The following is an 18,010-nucleotide window of genomic DNA, read 5'->3' as shown; positions in this document are numbered from 1 at the left end:
TTGAGTGGTTTAATTATTTTTTGCGTAAGGTTTTATTTACTTCTTGATTGTATTGATTTACTTCTTGATTGTATTGAATTTGCTTCTAATTTGATGATTTGTTGCAATAAGGAAAAAAGTTTATTGCCTACTGTAGGCATTGCCCAGTAAATATAATTTTGTTATTTTTATATAATAGTACTTTAGATTCTACAAATTAATCAAAACAACCGAGTCAGTGATAGCCTACTATATCATTGTTTTTCTCAAAAGTGTTGTCAAATAGCAACTGTAATTTGAAATAATTAAATTATATATTTTTTATATCATTATTATTTGATATATTTATTATTTTATGTAATACATTATTACATTATTTGCCCAAAAATATTTTTTTCAGTGGAATGTTTTATTTATTTATTTATTATTATTTATCTTCACAAAGCTTTTTTTGCCCAATGATGGTACATAGACACTTATAGTATTTTTATTGTGTGTTTCAAAGTCCAAAGCAGACAAAAAGCACATTAAAAATAGTCCCTATGAATCTAGCTGGTTATTGACTGAAAATCTCCTGTATGCTGTAGCTCTTAATTCAGATATGAATATACAGTAGATTGATGTCAATTATATCTATATCACAAGACACACAAGAACCAATGTTTTTTGGCACGTTGCCTTTTTAATTTAAATTCCTGTTGTACGTGGAATTGTACAACTGTTGTGACTGGTCACACATGCTGTCATTGAATAGAGCTCTGTGATGTGATATAGGCTAATATAAATATATACTTTAGTGTTGAACAGAAAAAACACAACACAGGTTTGGAACAACATGAGGCTCAATTGGAACAACAATTAACATAATTGTATGTTAATTACATATGTTTTTGGGTGAACAATTCCAGTAAGATCAACAAGATTTTTTAAATATGCTTGTTTATTTCATTCACATTATATTTAATTTAATTTTTCCACTCATTTCAAGAAAGAAAGTCGCCATGCTGGGAAATAAAAGACGTATAAAACCTCTGCAGGACGCTGAGCATCACATCACTGTGAAACCGACAAGCCTGAGCTTCAAGAGCAGTTCATCAGCAAATATAAAGGCAAGTATTTATGACTAAGCAGTTTAGTAATAACGTTAACCTACAAAACTGAGAATTTAATGTGAGGCGAGTCATATGGTTGTTAGGCCAACTAATATCCATGTTTCACAAGTTAAACAGTACTTTATATTTTATTTTTTTGTGCAGTCAAGATTCCTGAATAGAGGCATTCTGCAGGCATTAGCCCGAAAACAAAAACAGTTGCATTTCTGCACTTCTGGTTCCATCAACCCAAAGTCAATGTTTACTTGCACATTCTTAACCCAATTATGCACAAGAAGCAGACAGTGCGTGTGGTCATGTAAACGCAGACTAAGGTCATCATAAACGGCATAAGCATAAACCAATTGACACAGCTAGATTTTTGCCCCTTATTCCATATTTGCCCGGCATGTAAACACATTAACCTGCGTTCTGTGGCTTATTGAAGTGAGCATGTGTGATGTGTGACAGGAAAGTGTCCTTATTGTGGATTTAAGCACATCCAGTCAGAGCGAGCGTTTTCTTGACCCAAGAACATCTTAAAAAGTGTTCTCATCTCATGCAGAAGTGGTACAGTCGAAATCCTGCATCCGATACTGCATGAGAGGAGAATATGAGTCTGTAAGTTTCCCGCTGAAATTCTGGAATACTCTTGGACTTTATTTAACATCACAACTGACATGACATGAAATACACAGTCAGATACTCGCAGTGTTGGGCATGTTACTTAAAAAAAGTAATTAGTTATAGTTACTAGTTACTTCTCACAAATAGTAACTGAGTTAAATCAATATATAAGAGACTAATTACCAACTAATTACCAGGGAAAGTAACTATTACGTTACTTTTGAAAAAAAAAAGTCAAATAACTTGCCCTCAATATTAAATATGTTAAATTAATGAAATGGACACTATAGAATAAATTATTATTATAAAACATTGTAAACTAATCTACACTATTGTAATGTTGCTGTGGGACAATGCAATATATTGTTTAAAATATTATCATTACTATAGAACAATAAAACATAATAGATGGTTTAGAACTTTTAATATTTAATATTGCACAGACCACAGCTGGCCAAAAAATAAGTCTAAAAATAAATTATGCTTCTTAAGAAATGTACCAAAAATGAATAAATAATAATACTTTGTAGTGCAAGTTAAAATGATAAACAGTTTAACAAGAAGTGCTCCCAGAACCTTCCCAGAACATTACCTGCCAGCTATTTTTTAGATTTTATTTCTATAACCATGTAAATTAATTAAAACGTTGCAGATGATACCAATAGGCTACAGAGATTATTCTAATGCTGAAATTTGTAATTTATTTATAAACAAACTATATAATGCTCGGACACCCTCGGCCTTTCTCGCGCACTGTCGAGCGCGCTCGCGGACACACTCGGTCTCTCTCGCACTGTCGAGCGCGCTCGCGGACACACTCGGTCTCTCTCGCACTGTCGAGCGCGCGCTCGTGGACACACTCGGTCTCTCTCGCACTGTCGAGCGCGCTCGCGGACACACTCGGTCTCTCTCGCACTGTCGAGCGCGCTCGCGGACACACTCGGTCTCTCTCGCACTGTCGAGCGCGCTCGCGGACACACTCGGTCTCTCTCGCGCAGTCGAGCGCGCGCTCGCGGACACACTCGGTCTCTCTCGCGCAGTCGAGCGCGCGCTCGCGGACACACTCGGTCTCTCTCGCGCAGTCGAGCGCGCGCTCGCGGACACACTCGGTCTCTCTCGCACTGTCGAGCGCGCTCGCGGACACACTCGGTCTCTCTCGCACTGTCGAGCGCGCTCGCGGACACACTCGGTCTCTCTCGCGCAGTCGAGCGCGCGCTCGGACACACTCGGTCTCTCTCGCACTGTCGAGCGCGCTCGCGGACACACTCGGTCTCTCTCGCGCAGTCGAGCGCGCGCTCGCGGACACACTCGGTCTCTCTCGCGCAGTCGAGCGCGCGCTCGCGGACACACTCGGTCTCTCTCGCGCAGTCGAGCGCGCGCTCGGACACACTCGGTCTCTCTCGCACTGTCGAGCGCGCGCTCGGACACACTCGGTCTCTCGCACTGTCAAGCGCGCTCGCGGACACACTCGTCTCGCGCAGTCGAGCGCGCTCGCGGACACACTCGGTCTCTCTCGCACTGTCGAGCGCGCGCTCGGACACACTCGGTCTCTCTCGCACTGTCGAGCGCGCGCTCGGACACACTCGGTGTCTCTCGCACTGTCGAGCGCGCGCTCGGACACACTCGGTCTCTCTCGCACTGTCGAGCGCGCGCTCGGACACACTCGGTCTGTCGAGCGCGCGCTCGGACACACTCGGTCTCTCTCGCACTGTCGAGCGCGCTCGCGGACACACTCGTCTCGTGCAGTCGAGCGCGCTCGCGGACACACTCGGTCTCTCTCGCACTGTCGAGCGCGCGCTCGGACACACTCGGTCTCTCTCGCACTGTCGAGCGCGCGCTCGGGCACACTCGGTCTCTCTCGCACTGTCGAGCGCGCTCGGACACACTCGGTCTCTCTCGCACTGTCGAGCGCGCGCTCGGACACACTCGGTCTCTCTCGCACTGTCGGGCGCGCGCTCGGGCACACTCGGTCTCTCTCGCACTGTCGAGCGCGCGCTCGGACACACTCGGTCTCTCTCGCACTGTCGGGCGCGCGCTCGGGCACACTCGGTCTCTCTCGCACTGTCGAGCGCGCGCTCGGACACACTCGGTCTGTCGAGCGCGCGCTCGGACACACTCGGTCTCTCTCGCACTGTCGAGCGCGCTCGCGGACACACTCGTCTCGCACTGTCCAGCGCGCGCTCGGACACACTCGGTCTGTCGAGCGCGCGCTCGGACACACTCGATCTCTCTCGCGCAGTCGAGCGCGCGCTCGGACACACTCGGTCTCTCTCGCACTGTCGAGCGCGCTCGCGGACACACTCGGTCTCTCTCGCGCAGTCGAGCGCGCGCTCGGACACACTCGGTCTTTCTCGCGCACTGTCGAGCGCGCTCGCGGCGTTCGCTTCGCTTTTGTCCAGTCCGGCGCCTCATAAACACACACACACACCAGAGAAAAAACTTTGCAGGTCCTATGGCGGAGAGAGAGCCTACTCGGATGAAAACCGCTTCAGTGGTACCATAGCTTAATTAGGCTATGGTAACGCCGCATTTTATTGTCAGTAACGGTAACGGCGTTGTAACGGGGGAAACAGTAATTTGTTTGATTACGAAGCGAAGCGAGCCGAACCGGATCGAGTCGTACCACGCAGTGGAAAAGCGAAGCGAGCCGAACCGTATCGAGTCGTACCACGCAGTGGAAAAGCGAAGCGAGCCGAACCGTATTGAGTCGTACCACGCAGTGGAAAAGTGAAGCGAGCCGAACCGGATCGAGTCGTAACACACAGTGGAAAAGCGAAGCGAGCCGAACCGGATCGAGTCGTACCACGCAGTGGAAAAGCGAAGCGAGCCGAACCGGATCGAGTCGTACCACGCAGTGGAAAAGCGAAGCGAGCCGAACCGGATCGAGTCGTACCACGCAGTGGAAAAGCGAAGCGAGCCGAACCGGATCGAGTCGTACCACGCAGTGGAAAAGCGAAGCGAGCCGAACCGGATCGAGTCGTACCACGCAGTGTAAAAGCGAAGCGAGCCGAACCGGATCGAGTCGTACCACGCAGTGGAAAAGCGAAGCGAGCCGAACCGGATCGAGTCGTACCACGCAGTGGAAAAGCGAAGCGAGCCGAACCGTATCGAGTCGTACCACGCAGTGGAAAAGCGAAGCGAGCCGAACCGGATCGAGTCGTACCACGCAGTGGAAAAGCGAAGCGAGCCGAACCGGATCGAGTCGTACCACGCAGTGGAAAAGCGAAGCGAGCCGAACCGTATCGAGTCGTACCACGCAGTGGAAAAGCGAAGCGAGCCGAACCGTATCGAGTCGTACCACGCAGTGGAAAAGCGAAGCGAGCCGAACCGGATCGAGTCGTACCACGCAGTGGAAAAGCGAAGCGAGCCGAACCGGATCGAGTCGTACCACGCAGTGGAAAAGCGAAGCGAGCCGAACCAGATCGAGTCGTACCACGCAGTGGAAAAGCGAAGCGAGCCGAACCGGATCGAGTCGTACCACGCAGTGGAAAAGCGAAGCGAGCCGAACCGGATCGAGTCGTACCACGCAGTGGAAAAGCGAAGCGAGCCGAACCGGATCGAGTCGTACCACGCAGTGGAAAAGCGAAGCGAGCCGAACCGGATCGAGTCGTACCACGCAGTGGAAAAGCGAAGCGAGCTGAGCCGAACCGTGCTGCGCTGCGCAGCACTTTGTTCTTAACAATATATAGACATGATAATAATGTTGGTGTAAGAAAATGAATGAAATTTTAACTGTATAATTTTAAGACTTGAAAGTATAATGTAAAGTATAAGCAAAGCATACTTCGAGATTAGCCTGGCTATTGACTATTTTCCTACACTAATTTCCCTTTTACATCATATAATGTACATCGTATTGTTGAGAACTTTCAGTAATAATCAAAATAAAAGTGGACATTAAAGAAGCTGCAGCTAATATATTTCTCCTCTTCAGGGCGTGGAGTTTTCACCACTGGAGCTTTCTTCACAGGGGATTTTGTTCTTGAATACAGAGGTGAACTTCTGAGTTCAGAGGAGAGTCTTGACCGATCTGAACACTACACTGAAGCTGAGAACACGTTCCTGTTTGATTTTCAGTGGCATGGCAGAAATTGGTGGTGAGTAAAGAACTGTTGGATTGATGTAGTAGGGATGCTAAAATATCTGGACCTGTAAAATACTCAGGGTGTGTTCATGCCTGTAGTTCTGTTCGCTTGGTTCGTTTGGTCCGGGTCTGCTTATTGTTCAGGGGCCGTATTCACAAAGAATTTTAAGGCTAAAAGTAGCTCCTAACTGGCGAATTTAGGAGCAACTCCTAAAAATAATGGGCGTGTCACTCGTAACTTTAGGACTCCTAATTTTTTTCACTAAGAGTAATTCACGAAGCATTTTAGCCCTAAAAGTAGCACCTAAGTCTAGGACAGCTTAAAAGAAGTCGAGAGGACTCCTAACTCACTAAGACCAATTCACAAAGGATTGTAGCGCACACCACCGCCTCTCGCAGTCGTCCGGGGTCCGCGACACAAGCGGGAATGCTGCATTGATCTGCAAACACTCTCCCATTCTCACGCTTAGTTTTGCTTCATATCCCAGTGCCGAATTTCACTTTTTTTATGTTTTTTTTTTCTAGCACTAACTGGGCCAGCAGCAGTTACTGATCATGCGTCCAGTTTGGCTTTCTTTTCCGTTTTGGCGAGTTCATAATCCACCGTCATTCAAAGTTACATTACTTCAATAGGAGCAACATTTCCTTGTTTTAAGTTTATTTTTCTATTTAGGCTAATATGATGTCAATTAACCAAGCAAGTGTTAATGCAAGTGTCGTTTTTCATTATTAGGCAAGTGACGGTTTTCATTGGGGTATTAGGCTACATTGATTTAATTTAATTCACCACTTTTCTCTCTCTCTCTGCCTTTTTAGAATTGCACTTCACTGGAGCCTGCACAAACATGTCATTATATATGCATTTCGATGACATTACTATTATTATTTTGTGTAGGACACAGACATATTTAGATATCGTAATTCCATGATTTGTTGCGTCTGCGTTATGTTCCGCATGATGGCCCTGTCATCTAACAACCAATCACCGTGATCACTGCGAGGAAGCTCGTGCATGAGAAGTGACGTCATCTATAGCAACGATGACTCACTCTTAGTTTAGGAGTTGTCATTTTTCTTTACTAAGAGTAGGTCTGAAAGGCGTTGTGAATAACTTTTAAGAGAAAACTCCTAGCTAAAATATTTTAGTGCGATTTAGGAGTACTCCTAGTGGTAAGATAAAATTCTTTGTGAATACGGCCCCAGATTGGCATTTCTATCGTTGAACCTGTTATGCTTGACCAGTTTGCCCTTTTTAGGGTCACATCTTCGTGTTTTTGGTTCGTTTACATGTCTCTGGTCCATGTTACGTTCATATTTCATTCGAACCGCACCAGAGTTCGTTTGGAAGCCAACTGATACCCATTTTTTCAGCATCTCGGTCCGCTTGTTTGGTGGCACCAGGTTTCAGATGGCAGCGTTCACACTTATTCAAATAAACCGCACTAACAGTCTAAACAAACATCCCAGGTGTGAACACACCCTAATACTTAAAATTCACCATGAACTGACAAGAGTACTGAGTGCAGTTTCCTTGAGTCATCAGTATTTGTTTTCCCTGTATTCCCTAAAGAGAACAAAATGGTTAATTTGAGATGCCGTTATCTGAGAGCTGAGAGGATGTTGCAGTACACTATCATATAGATCAGTGGTTCTCAGACCCTCTCTGCAGATTCTGTATGTCTCCTTCACCTGACACACTCGGTTGAGTTCATAGAGTTGTGTTCTGATGATGATCAGGTGGATTAAAACACGAGACATACAGCATATGCAGAAACGTGGGTTCCCAGGACTGGGGTTCAGAACCACTTCTAGAAAATAACTGTACATTTCTAATATATATTCTAAGATTACAAGTATTGAGTGATAATTGTATGTCTTTATAGCATGGATGCATCTAAAGAAGACGGGTTCTCTTTGGGAAGACTTGTTAACGGTCAGACCAGAAATCCTACTTGCAAAATGAGAACCGTTGAAGTGAGCAGAAAACCTCACCTGTGTCTCTTTGCTGTACGAGACATTCTACCAGGAGAAGAAATCACTTACAATTATGGAGACTCAGATTGGCCATGGCGAGTCAAGGTACTATCAAGAAAATGCTAAAGAGATTGATCAGTAATTCATTCATGATAATCTTTTACTGTCATTCTGATTATTTACCATGTGATTGTGGTCTCATATTTCTGAAGCCTTTAAATCAAGCATCAGCAGAATCTACTGATAAAAAGCCAGCCAGCAGTTTGGGCCCGCAGAAATCGGTAAGTCCACTTTAAAACATCTGTATCATTATATTATTGACTATTTCAGCATAGAGATGTGTGTGAAAGAAATGATAGATAAAGTGTAGGATAGCTAGAGGAATTATCGTGAACACGTTTTTCTGTCCTTCACAAATATTTCTGATTTTGTTATTCCCTGGTTTCTTTTCTGACATCCAGCCCCATTGTGCAGCTTCTGTTCCCTCTCCTGGATTGGACAAGGTGAACAGCAACGGTCCACATAAGCACTCAGGCAAAGCAAGAACATCAATGAATAAAACGGTAACCATCTCATACATGCAGAGCTATCTACTGATGTTTACTGCCAGCTAGTTAAAGGTGCAGTAGGTGATTCCTCAGAAACACTGTTGATATTTGAAATCGACACCTAAACAAACACACGCCTCCCTTCATTGCTCCGCCCACAGTATAATGAACACGCAACACAGGCAACCACTAACAGCTGGTGCTCAGGTGTTCAACTAGAAAAGATTTTTATTGCTGGCAAACCATAGGATGCATTTGAAGGTTTGGTTTTAGTTGATTGTACGTGCATATCCACTTCATCCAGCACATGTGTGTAAACGCTTCAAATGATACAAAATAAAAAACAATTGTCATTAGAAATGCAATTAAAATGTACCCACAATTGACCCTTCGCTAAGCCTTGCCCGAAAACCGCCACTGGCCAATCGTGGCTTAGCAACCGTAACTAGGCACGGGAGGTCTGTCAAGCTTTCGAGCGAGGGAAACATGCCGACGCGTTGTGCGTATGGATTGTGCAAATCTGATACCCGGTATTATAAAAGTTTGGACGGTGGGGTGGCATTTTTTCTCTTCCCGAAACCTAAAAGCCAAAGGGGAGAAATCCCGGGCGTGGATCAAGCAGTGTGGAGACCCATTCACAACTAAATGACGACAGGATTAACAAAAAAAAAAAAACGCCTATTGCTTGGAAATAATGGCGGTTCTTTGTTCATAATGCATATATTTGAAAGTAAAATAAGACGATTAAAGGCAAGACGGAGGCTCACTGACATACTTTAAAATATATTTCAGCATTTTGTTAATCGACGGCCTACTAACGTTACCCCTGTAACTTTACCCCAATCCGATCGCGGCTCTCCCGGTGTTAGATTGATGGATAAGCAGTTTGATTTGTAATTATTAGATTATTTTCACATTGCACTTACTCTGCTGTGCATGAACATAGCTGTTCCGCCATTTGTGTGTTTCCCATGTGAATGGTCTGCTAAGGAGGCGACTGCTGCTTGCGCTGGGACCTAACATTATAGGCTTTAGCTTCAATTTTGATGAAATTATTCTCTAATCTGTTGCATATTATGTCGCGGATATATCCCTCGAATGCATACTGCTGTCCCTTTTGTCTTGCTCTCTCAGATATTTCACCTGTTCTCCAAAAATGACTAATTATCTCCTTGGGAATGTCTGACACCGGTGCATTCACACTGTAATAGACGTGGCAGCCGCGAAAGCTTGACAGGCGTAGCAACAGTAACTAAGGAGAGCGGGGCTTAGCGAAGGGTCAATTAAACCTACTCTAAAACAAACAAACTAACATAAATACTTAAATGGTATGGAGTAAATGTAGCACGTTACTACCCACCTCTGCTTGTAAAAGGATTAGTTCACTTCAGAAATAGTATTTCCTGATAATTTACTCTCCCCATGTCATCCAAGATGTTCATACATTTCTTTCTTCGGTCGAAAAGAAATTAAGGCTTTGAGGAAAACATTCCAGGATTTTTCTCATTATAATGACTTCAATAGGGTCCAACGGGTTAAGGTCCAAATGTCAGTTTCAGTATTCTAAAAAAAATTTTTTATATACTTTTTAACCACAAATGCTGGTCTTGCACTAGCTGTGATGATCCACACATTATGTAATCAGGTTGAAAGGTCACGCGTGTTCCGGTTCAGAAATGTAGGGTGAAAAACTCATTTACTCCTCCAACTTCAAAATCGTCCGACATCGTTGTTTTACCTTTTATTTACGTTGTCCTTGCACGTTCAACTTGTAAACTGGTTTTACTTCTGAAGTGAAACTAGTTATAGTTTATACGAGTTTTAATGTCTGAACCAATGTAACTATTATTGTGACTATTGTCACAATTTGTACGTAAAGTTTGTATAAATGTTTGGTTAGGGTGTCAAATGTTGATATAAAATAATTTTTATTAATGATCTTTACTTTGAAATGTACAAAACATGTTTGTTTATTTTTTGTTCACCCCTAGAGTGTGTTTGTGTTTGTTCTTGTCTTATTTTCTTTGGGTGCCACAGTTTTCAATATTGTCAATGTACATTTTATTCTTGTTTAAGCTAAATACCTCTTTATATATCTGCAGAAGCGGTTTCAATCAAGATTGGCAAAATTAAGACAACATCATGAAGATTGCTATGAACGTTTTAACAGAGCAGAAATTGAAAAGGAACACATGATTGCCAAACAGCAATCACAAAAAGTTTGTTTGGTGAGTAATTTGTGAACATCATCACACTATTCTGTGATCAACGCCCATTAACAGTTAATTATTTTATTATTAATTCATTTGATCAATTAACAGTTTGCTTGGTCCTTTTGCTTTTAATTTAGACCTAATATTTTTATTCAAATTATATTTCAAGCTGTCCTCATCATCCTCATCCTCGCCTGTGCAGCCTTCATCATGCTCATCCTCGCCTGTGCAGCCTTCATCATCCTCATCCTCGCCTGTGCAGCCTTCATCATCCTCATCCTCGCCTGTGCAGCCTTCATCATCCTCATCCTCACCTGTGCAGCCTTCATCATCCTCTTCCTCGCCTGTGTAGCCTTCATCATCCTCATCCTCGCCTGTGCAGCCTTCATCATCCTCATCCTCGCCCTCGCAGCCTTCATCATCCTCATCCTCGCCTGTGCAGCCTTCATCATCCTCATCCTCACCTGTGCAGCCTTCATCATCCTCATCCTCGCAGCCTTCATCATCCTCATCCTCACCTGTGTAGCCTTCATCATCCTCATCCTCGCCTGTGCAGCCTTCATCATCCTCATCCTCGCCTGTGCAGCCTTCATCATCCTCATCCTCGCCTGTGCAGCCTTCATCATCCTCATCCTCACCTGTGCAGCCTTCATCATCCTCTTCCTCGCCTGTGTAGCCTTCATCATCCTCATCCTCGCCTGTGCAGCCTTCATCATCCTCATCCTCGCCCTCGCAGCCTTCATCATCCTCATCCTCGCCTGTGCAGCCTTCATCATCCTCATCCTCACCTGTGCAGCCTTCATCATCCTCATCCTCACCTGTGTAGCCTTCATCATCCTCATCCTCGCCTGTGCAGCCTTCATCATCCTCATCCTCACCTGTGCAGCCTTAATCATCCTCATCCTCGCCTGTGCAGCCTTAATCATCCTCATCCTCGCCTGTGCAGCCTTCATCATCCTCATCCTCACCTGTGCAGCCTTAATCATCCTCATCCTCGCCTGTGCAGCCTTAATCATCCTCATCCTCACCTGTGCAGCCTTAATCATCCTCATCCTCGCCTGTGCAGCCTTAATCATCCTCATCCTCGCCTGTGCAGCCTTAATCATCCTCATCCTCGCCTGTGCAGCCTTCATCATCCTCATCCTCACCTGTGCAGCCTTAATCATCCTCATCCTCGCCTGTGCAGCCTTCATCATCCTCATCCTCACCTGTGCAGCCTTAATCATCCTCATCCTCGCCCTCGCAGCCTTCATCATCCTCACCTGTGCAGCCTTAATCATCCTCATCCTCGCAGCCTTCATCGCCTACACCTTCTCCTGCTCCACCCTTATCTTCGCCCTGTGCTGCATCCACACCTGTGGTTCACTCATCACAGGTGTCTGAGACACACTCATTAAGGGAGGTGGGTAGAATCATTGGCTGAATTATTGGGATGGTCGGAGTATATTGCACTGGTAGAACTAGCGATAGATTTAATGAAATTATATATTATTAATATTTGTTTGTATTTCTCCTCTTCCAGATACCCTCTTTAAGGCCATCAAGAAAAAGATAGGTATGTGACTTGCCATGTAATACTTTATATGCTAATTTTTTTTTGTTGCATAATTAGGACTTTGCTTGCCAGTATCCACAATACGATGAAATTTAATGTTACAGGAACCACTGCCATGTACACTATGCCCACATACTCCCTGTTTTGTTAGATTCTGGCAGTGGTGTACTCGTGTGATCACTAAAAAATATAATAGAAAAAAATATTTTGTACTATTTGAGTAAGTGTTAAATTCTCTCATTCAGTATTCAGGAAGTGCTGTATGTGACACAGACTACAGCGATGTTGACTACATACCAAAAATCAGCTCAGAGGAATCTGATACATCCAACATCTCCCAAAGAGGCAGGTGATTCATCGGATCAATTTATAACATCACCAAAAAAGATTAAATGCCAAACTAAAGAGACAAGCACCTTTTCTGGTGACAAGACTTTTATTCAGTCAATGCCATCACCAAAGCAGGAACGGAAGGCGTACAACAAGAAGCGGTGTTGCCTTTATTGCTCTAAGCCATATTAAAAAAATGACAAGACACCTTGAATTTGTCCATCGCATCGAAGTGGGGGTTATAAAGGCAGTAGCATTTCCAAAACATTTCAGTTAAACCTCCTTAGAAAAAGGGGCAACTTTGCCCACAACACAGATGTGGTGAGACAAGGACATGGGGAGATGATTGCCTGCTACCGTCCAAAAAATAGATAAAGAGCCAAAGAATGTATTCACTGCATTTACTGCCAAGGGCTTTATAACAAGCGTAGCCTTTGGAAACATATCAAAAACTGTCCCCTGAAACCTAAAGAGGATGATGCCCTGGGCCGGAAAAGAGTTCGATCTCTGTGTGCTTTAAACACACCAGTCGGCTTAGAAGTGAGCAAAGGTTTCAAGAAAATACTGTCCTTTATGAACTATGAAGTTTCGCGTGTAGTTCATTCTGACAGATCCATCATGCAGCTGGGGGAGCACATGTTCAACAGGATGGGGTCTGATGTGACCAAACAGAGTTATCTGGCTACGATGAAGAGAAAAACTCCTACCACATTCCTTCTTTAGCTCTCAAACTTGGGCATTCTTTAATCAAGATCTGTAGCATTGTTGAGAGCAATGCCATGATGTATGGAGATCATGATCGTGCTGAGTGTGCCCGAGACTTCAGGAGAATACACCAGGCAAGGTGGAATGAGTACATTTCTGCTGGTGCTATAACTACATCGAAAGAAGCCAAGTGGAACACACCACAGATCATTCCTTTCACTCAGGATGTCAAAGTCCTGCACACACATCTTGAAAAGAAACACGATGGGCTCCTAAGTAAGCTCAGAACTTGCCCTTCTGCTGACAGCTACTCTGCTCTAGCCAAGGTCACACTGTCCCAGGTCATCCTGTTCAACCGAAGGAGAGAAGGTGAGGTATCCCGTGTGCTTTTGTCAGCTTTTAAAAGCAGGGATTCTTCTGAGCTACATGAAGATATTGCCATCTGTCTGTCTGAGTTTGAGAGGAAGCTGTGTCTGCACTTCACAAGAGTTGAGATCCGGGGTAAACGAGGCAGAAAGGTTCCTGTGCTCCTCAAGCCTTCCATGGTTTCTGCCATGGAGCTGCTCGTTGAAACGCGGGAGCTTTGTGGTGTTCCAGCAGAGAATCCCTTTATGTTTGCCAGATGTGGAGCAATGTCAGCCTACAGAGGTGGAGAGTGCATCAACAAAGCTGCTTGCGAATGTGGCATAAAGAACCCTGAAGCACTGTCATCAACTAGGCTCAGGAAACACATAGCAACCATGTCTAAAATTCTTAACCTTGATGAGAATGAAGCAGACCAACTGGCTGATTTCCTTGGTCACGATATCAGAATCCACAGACAGTATTACCGGTTACCAGAGGGAACACTGCAGCTGGCAAAAATGAGTAAAGTCCTAATGGCCATGGAGAAAGGAACACTGTCTGACTACAAAGGAAAGAAACTTGATGACATTGAAATCGACCCAAATGGTATGAGTATTTTTTGACTGTCTGTGTATCTTTGCTGTACATATTTGAAAAACAATGTATGTGATCATGTCACAGATGCTAAGTATAAGCAATAAAGTGTTATTTTTTTTGTCAATGAATTAGTTGAGGCCCAAGGTGATTCCATGTCAAGTGATGAGGAGGACTACAGTGACCTATCTCAGACAACAGCACCAGCAGAGACTGATCAACCTGTTCAATCTGATCAATCTGTTTCACAGGAGGATCAAGGTAAGAAATATATCTAAACTACACAAACAACAATAATCAAATAAACATGAATTAGCTCCATGCAGCAATATCCAGCCAAATTCAAATAATCAACACATTTGGACACAATCTTGATTTGGTCTTTACTCACTGATTTAGTTGTAATGAGAATGTGTAATGAGACTTTAAAGTTACTGTAATATAACTAACTATTTCGTAGGTTCTTCAAATGCTCCAAAAAAGAAATGGGAGGACAGTGAGGTAAAAGCAGTAGAGAGACACATGATGAAGTTCATCAAGACATGCAAAGTTCCTGGTAAGCAAGACTGTGAAAGATGCATTCACGCAGAGCCAGAAGCTTTGAAGCAGCGAACATGGACTGGTGTGAAAAATTATGTGCGGAACAGGATCACGACTCTTAAAAGAAAGGGTGGTTTGTAGAGAGCCATAAACACTTCAACACTTTGCATATTATGCTCTTTTTGTAAGAAATGGAGCTAAATTAAAGAAATGAGGATAAAGGTGTAGAAATATTTTGAGGATGGAATGAAACAGAATATAAAGTGAAAAGTTAGAGTATAAGAAAGCTAATGAAGAAGGAGAGGATAGTAAGATAATCAATTTTCATTATTCAGTTTTCTTTGTTCAGTTGCAAAGAAGTTGGATGGAATGCCATGTTAAACTTTTTGATATTTCTGTTATAGAGGGAGGAGAGAATGTAAAGACGATAAAGTGAAGAGTGATTAGCTGTGTTGGACATGGGCTGTGGCTGGATGTAACCGATCGGTGAGAGTTGCCGTGTGGAGGCGGGAGGAGCTGAAAACTGAGACGTGAGTTTGACACTTTCTGCTTCCCGTAGTGACGCTTGCGCTGTGTTTGCATACTTTACCACAGCTGAAGTGGAATAAATGCATTATTTGCCAAATACACAGATATTTTTTAGAGACATTTTGATTCAATACATGTACTGCTTAATACAGCGTCTGTTTGTACAAGAATAAAGTTCAACATAAGCCTAAATACCAATGAAGTTGTATCTGGCTACGATGAAGAGAAAAACTCCTACCACATTCCTTCTTTAGCTCTCAAACTTGGGCATTCTTTAATCAAGATCTGTAGCATTGTTGAGAGCAATGCCATGATGTATGGAGATCATGATCGTGCTGTGTGTGCCCGAGACTTCAGGAGAATACACCAGGCAAGGTGGAATGAGTACATTTCTGCTGGTGCTATAACTACATCGAAAGAAGCCATGTGGAACACACCACAGATCATTCCTTTCACTCAGGATGTCAAAGTCCTGCACACACATCTTGAAAAGAAACACGATGGGCTCCTAAGTAAGCTCAGAACTTGCCCTTCTGCTGACAGCTACTCTGCTCTAGTCCCAGGTCATCCCGAGGCTACATTGTATCAGTTTTATTTTGATAAACATGACAATATAACATTGCGACTACATGAAAAGAGCTTTCACTGTTATAAAAAACAGATTTGTGAGCATTAGTGGAACTGAAGCTGTGAGAATAAACACATGATCGTTGTCATGCGGAGAATCCAGCCAATCGTGGATCAGTTGTGTTGTCATCAGAGCTTGTGAGTCGCTCTGGAGAAACTGCTCTGGCTGAGTCTTCCTGCTCTCCAATCGCTCTCAGCGGACTCTGATGTCATACGGCAGTCACACGGCTTCGCTGTCTGAAGTCGGACACGAGTTCTAACCATCATGCACTGCTTCAAGTCAGCCGCCGATCAGTCTGTGCAACGCTGCATGAAGTCCAACAAGCCTTTTCTCTCCTCTCCTCCCTCTTTACATTCTCTCCCTCTTTCCATCCCCTTTACATTCACTTCCTCTTTCCATCCCCTTTACATTCACTTCCTCTTTCCATCCCCTTTACATTCACTTCCTCTTTCCATCCCTCTTTACATTCTCTCCCTCTTTCCATCCCCTTTACATTCACTCCCTCTTTCCATCCCTCTTTACATTCTCTCCCTCTTTCCATCCTCTTTACATTCTCTCCCTCTTTCCATACCCTTTACATTCACTTCCTCTTTCCATCCCTCTTTACATTCACTCCCTCTTTACATTCACTCCCTCTTTCCATCCCTCTTTACATTCACTCCCTCTTTCCATCCCTTGAATGTAAAGGGTATGGAAAGAGGGAGTGAATGTAAAGAGGGATGGAAAGAGGGAGTGAATGTAAAGGGGATGGAAAGAGGGAGTGAATGTAAAGGGGATGGAAAGAGGGAGTGAATGTAAAGAGGGATGGAAAGAGGGAGTGAATGTAAAGGGGATGGAAAGAGGGAGTGAATGTAAAGGGGATGGAAAGAGGGAGAGAATGTAAAGAGGGATGGAAAGAGGAAGTGAATGTAAAGGGGATGGAAAGAGGGAGAGAATGTAAAGAGGGAGGAGAGGAGAGAAAAGGCTTGTTGGACTTCATGCAGCGTTGCACAGACTGATCGGCGGCGTAAAGGGGATGGAAAGAGGGAGAGAATGTAAAGAGGGAGGAGAGGAGAGAAAAGGCTTGTTGGACTTCATGCAGCGTTGCACAGACTGATCGGCGGCTGACTTGAAGCAGTGCATGATGGTTAGAACTCGTGTCCGACTTCAGACAGCGAAGCCGTGTGACTGCCGTATGACATCAGAGTCCGCTGAGAGCGATTGGAGAGCAGGAAGACTCAGCCAGAGCAGTTTCTCCAGAGCGACTCACAAGCTCTGATGACAACACAACTGATCCACGATTGGCTGGATTCTCCGCATGACAACGATCATGTGTTTATTCTCACAGCTTCAGTTCCACTAATGCTCACAAATCTGTTTTTTATAACAGTGAAAGCTCTTTTCATGTAGTCGCAATGTTATATTGTCATGTTTATCAAAATAAAACTGATACAATGTAGCCTCGGGATGACCTGGGACTAGAGCAGAGTAGCTGTCAGCAGAAGGGCAAGTTCTGAGCTTACTTAGGAGCCCATCGTGTTTCTTTTCAAGATGTGTGTGCAGGACTTTGACATCCTGAGTGAAAGGAATGATCTGTGGTGTGTTCCACTTGGCTTCTTTCGATGTAGTTATAGCACCAGCAGAAATGTACTCATTCCACCTTGCCTGGTGTATTCTCCTGAAGTCTCGGGCACACTCAGCACGATCATGATCTCCATACATCATGGCATTGCTCTCAACAATGCTACAGATCTTGATTAAAGAATGCCCAAGTTTGAGAGCTAAAGAAGGAATGTGGTAGGAGTTTTTCTCTTCATCGTAGCCAGATAACTCTGTTTGGTCACATCAGACCCCATCCTGTTGAACATGTGCTCCCCCAGCTGCATGATGGATCTGTCAGAATGAACTACACGCGAAACTTCATAGTTCATAAAGGACAGTATTTTCTTGAAACCTTTGCTCACTTCTAAGCCGACTGGTGTGTTTAAAGCACACAGAGATCGAACTCTTTTCCGGCCCAGGGCATCATCCTCTTTAGGTTTCAGGGGACAGTTTTTGATATGTTTCCAAAGGCTACGCTTGTTATAAAGCCCTTGGCAGTAAATGCAGTGAATACATTCTTTGGCTCTTTGTCTATTTTTTGGACGGTAGCAGGCAATCATCTCCCCATGTCCTTGTCTCACCACATCTGTGTTGTGGGCAAAGTTGCCCCTTTTTCTAAGGAGGTTTAAAGAACTTTGGAAAGAGGCTTTTCCAAAGAACTTTATTCTTGTTCAAACAGATGCTGTAT

The sequence above is a fragment of the Rhinichthys klamathensis genome, unplaced genomic scaffold (assembly GCF_029890125.1).
Source record: "Rhinichthys klamathensis goyatoka isolate OS25496 unplaced genomic scaffold, OSU_Roscu_1.1 h1tg000658l_1, whole genome shotgun sequence".
NCBI lineage: Eukaryota > Metazoa > Chordata > Actinopteri > Cypriniformes > Leuciscidae > Rhinichthys > Rhinichthys klamathensis.
The sequence above is the reverse complement of the archived record's forward strand: the minus strand, read 5'-3'. Positions refer to the sequence as shown.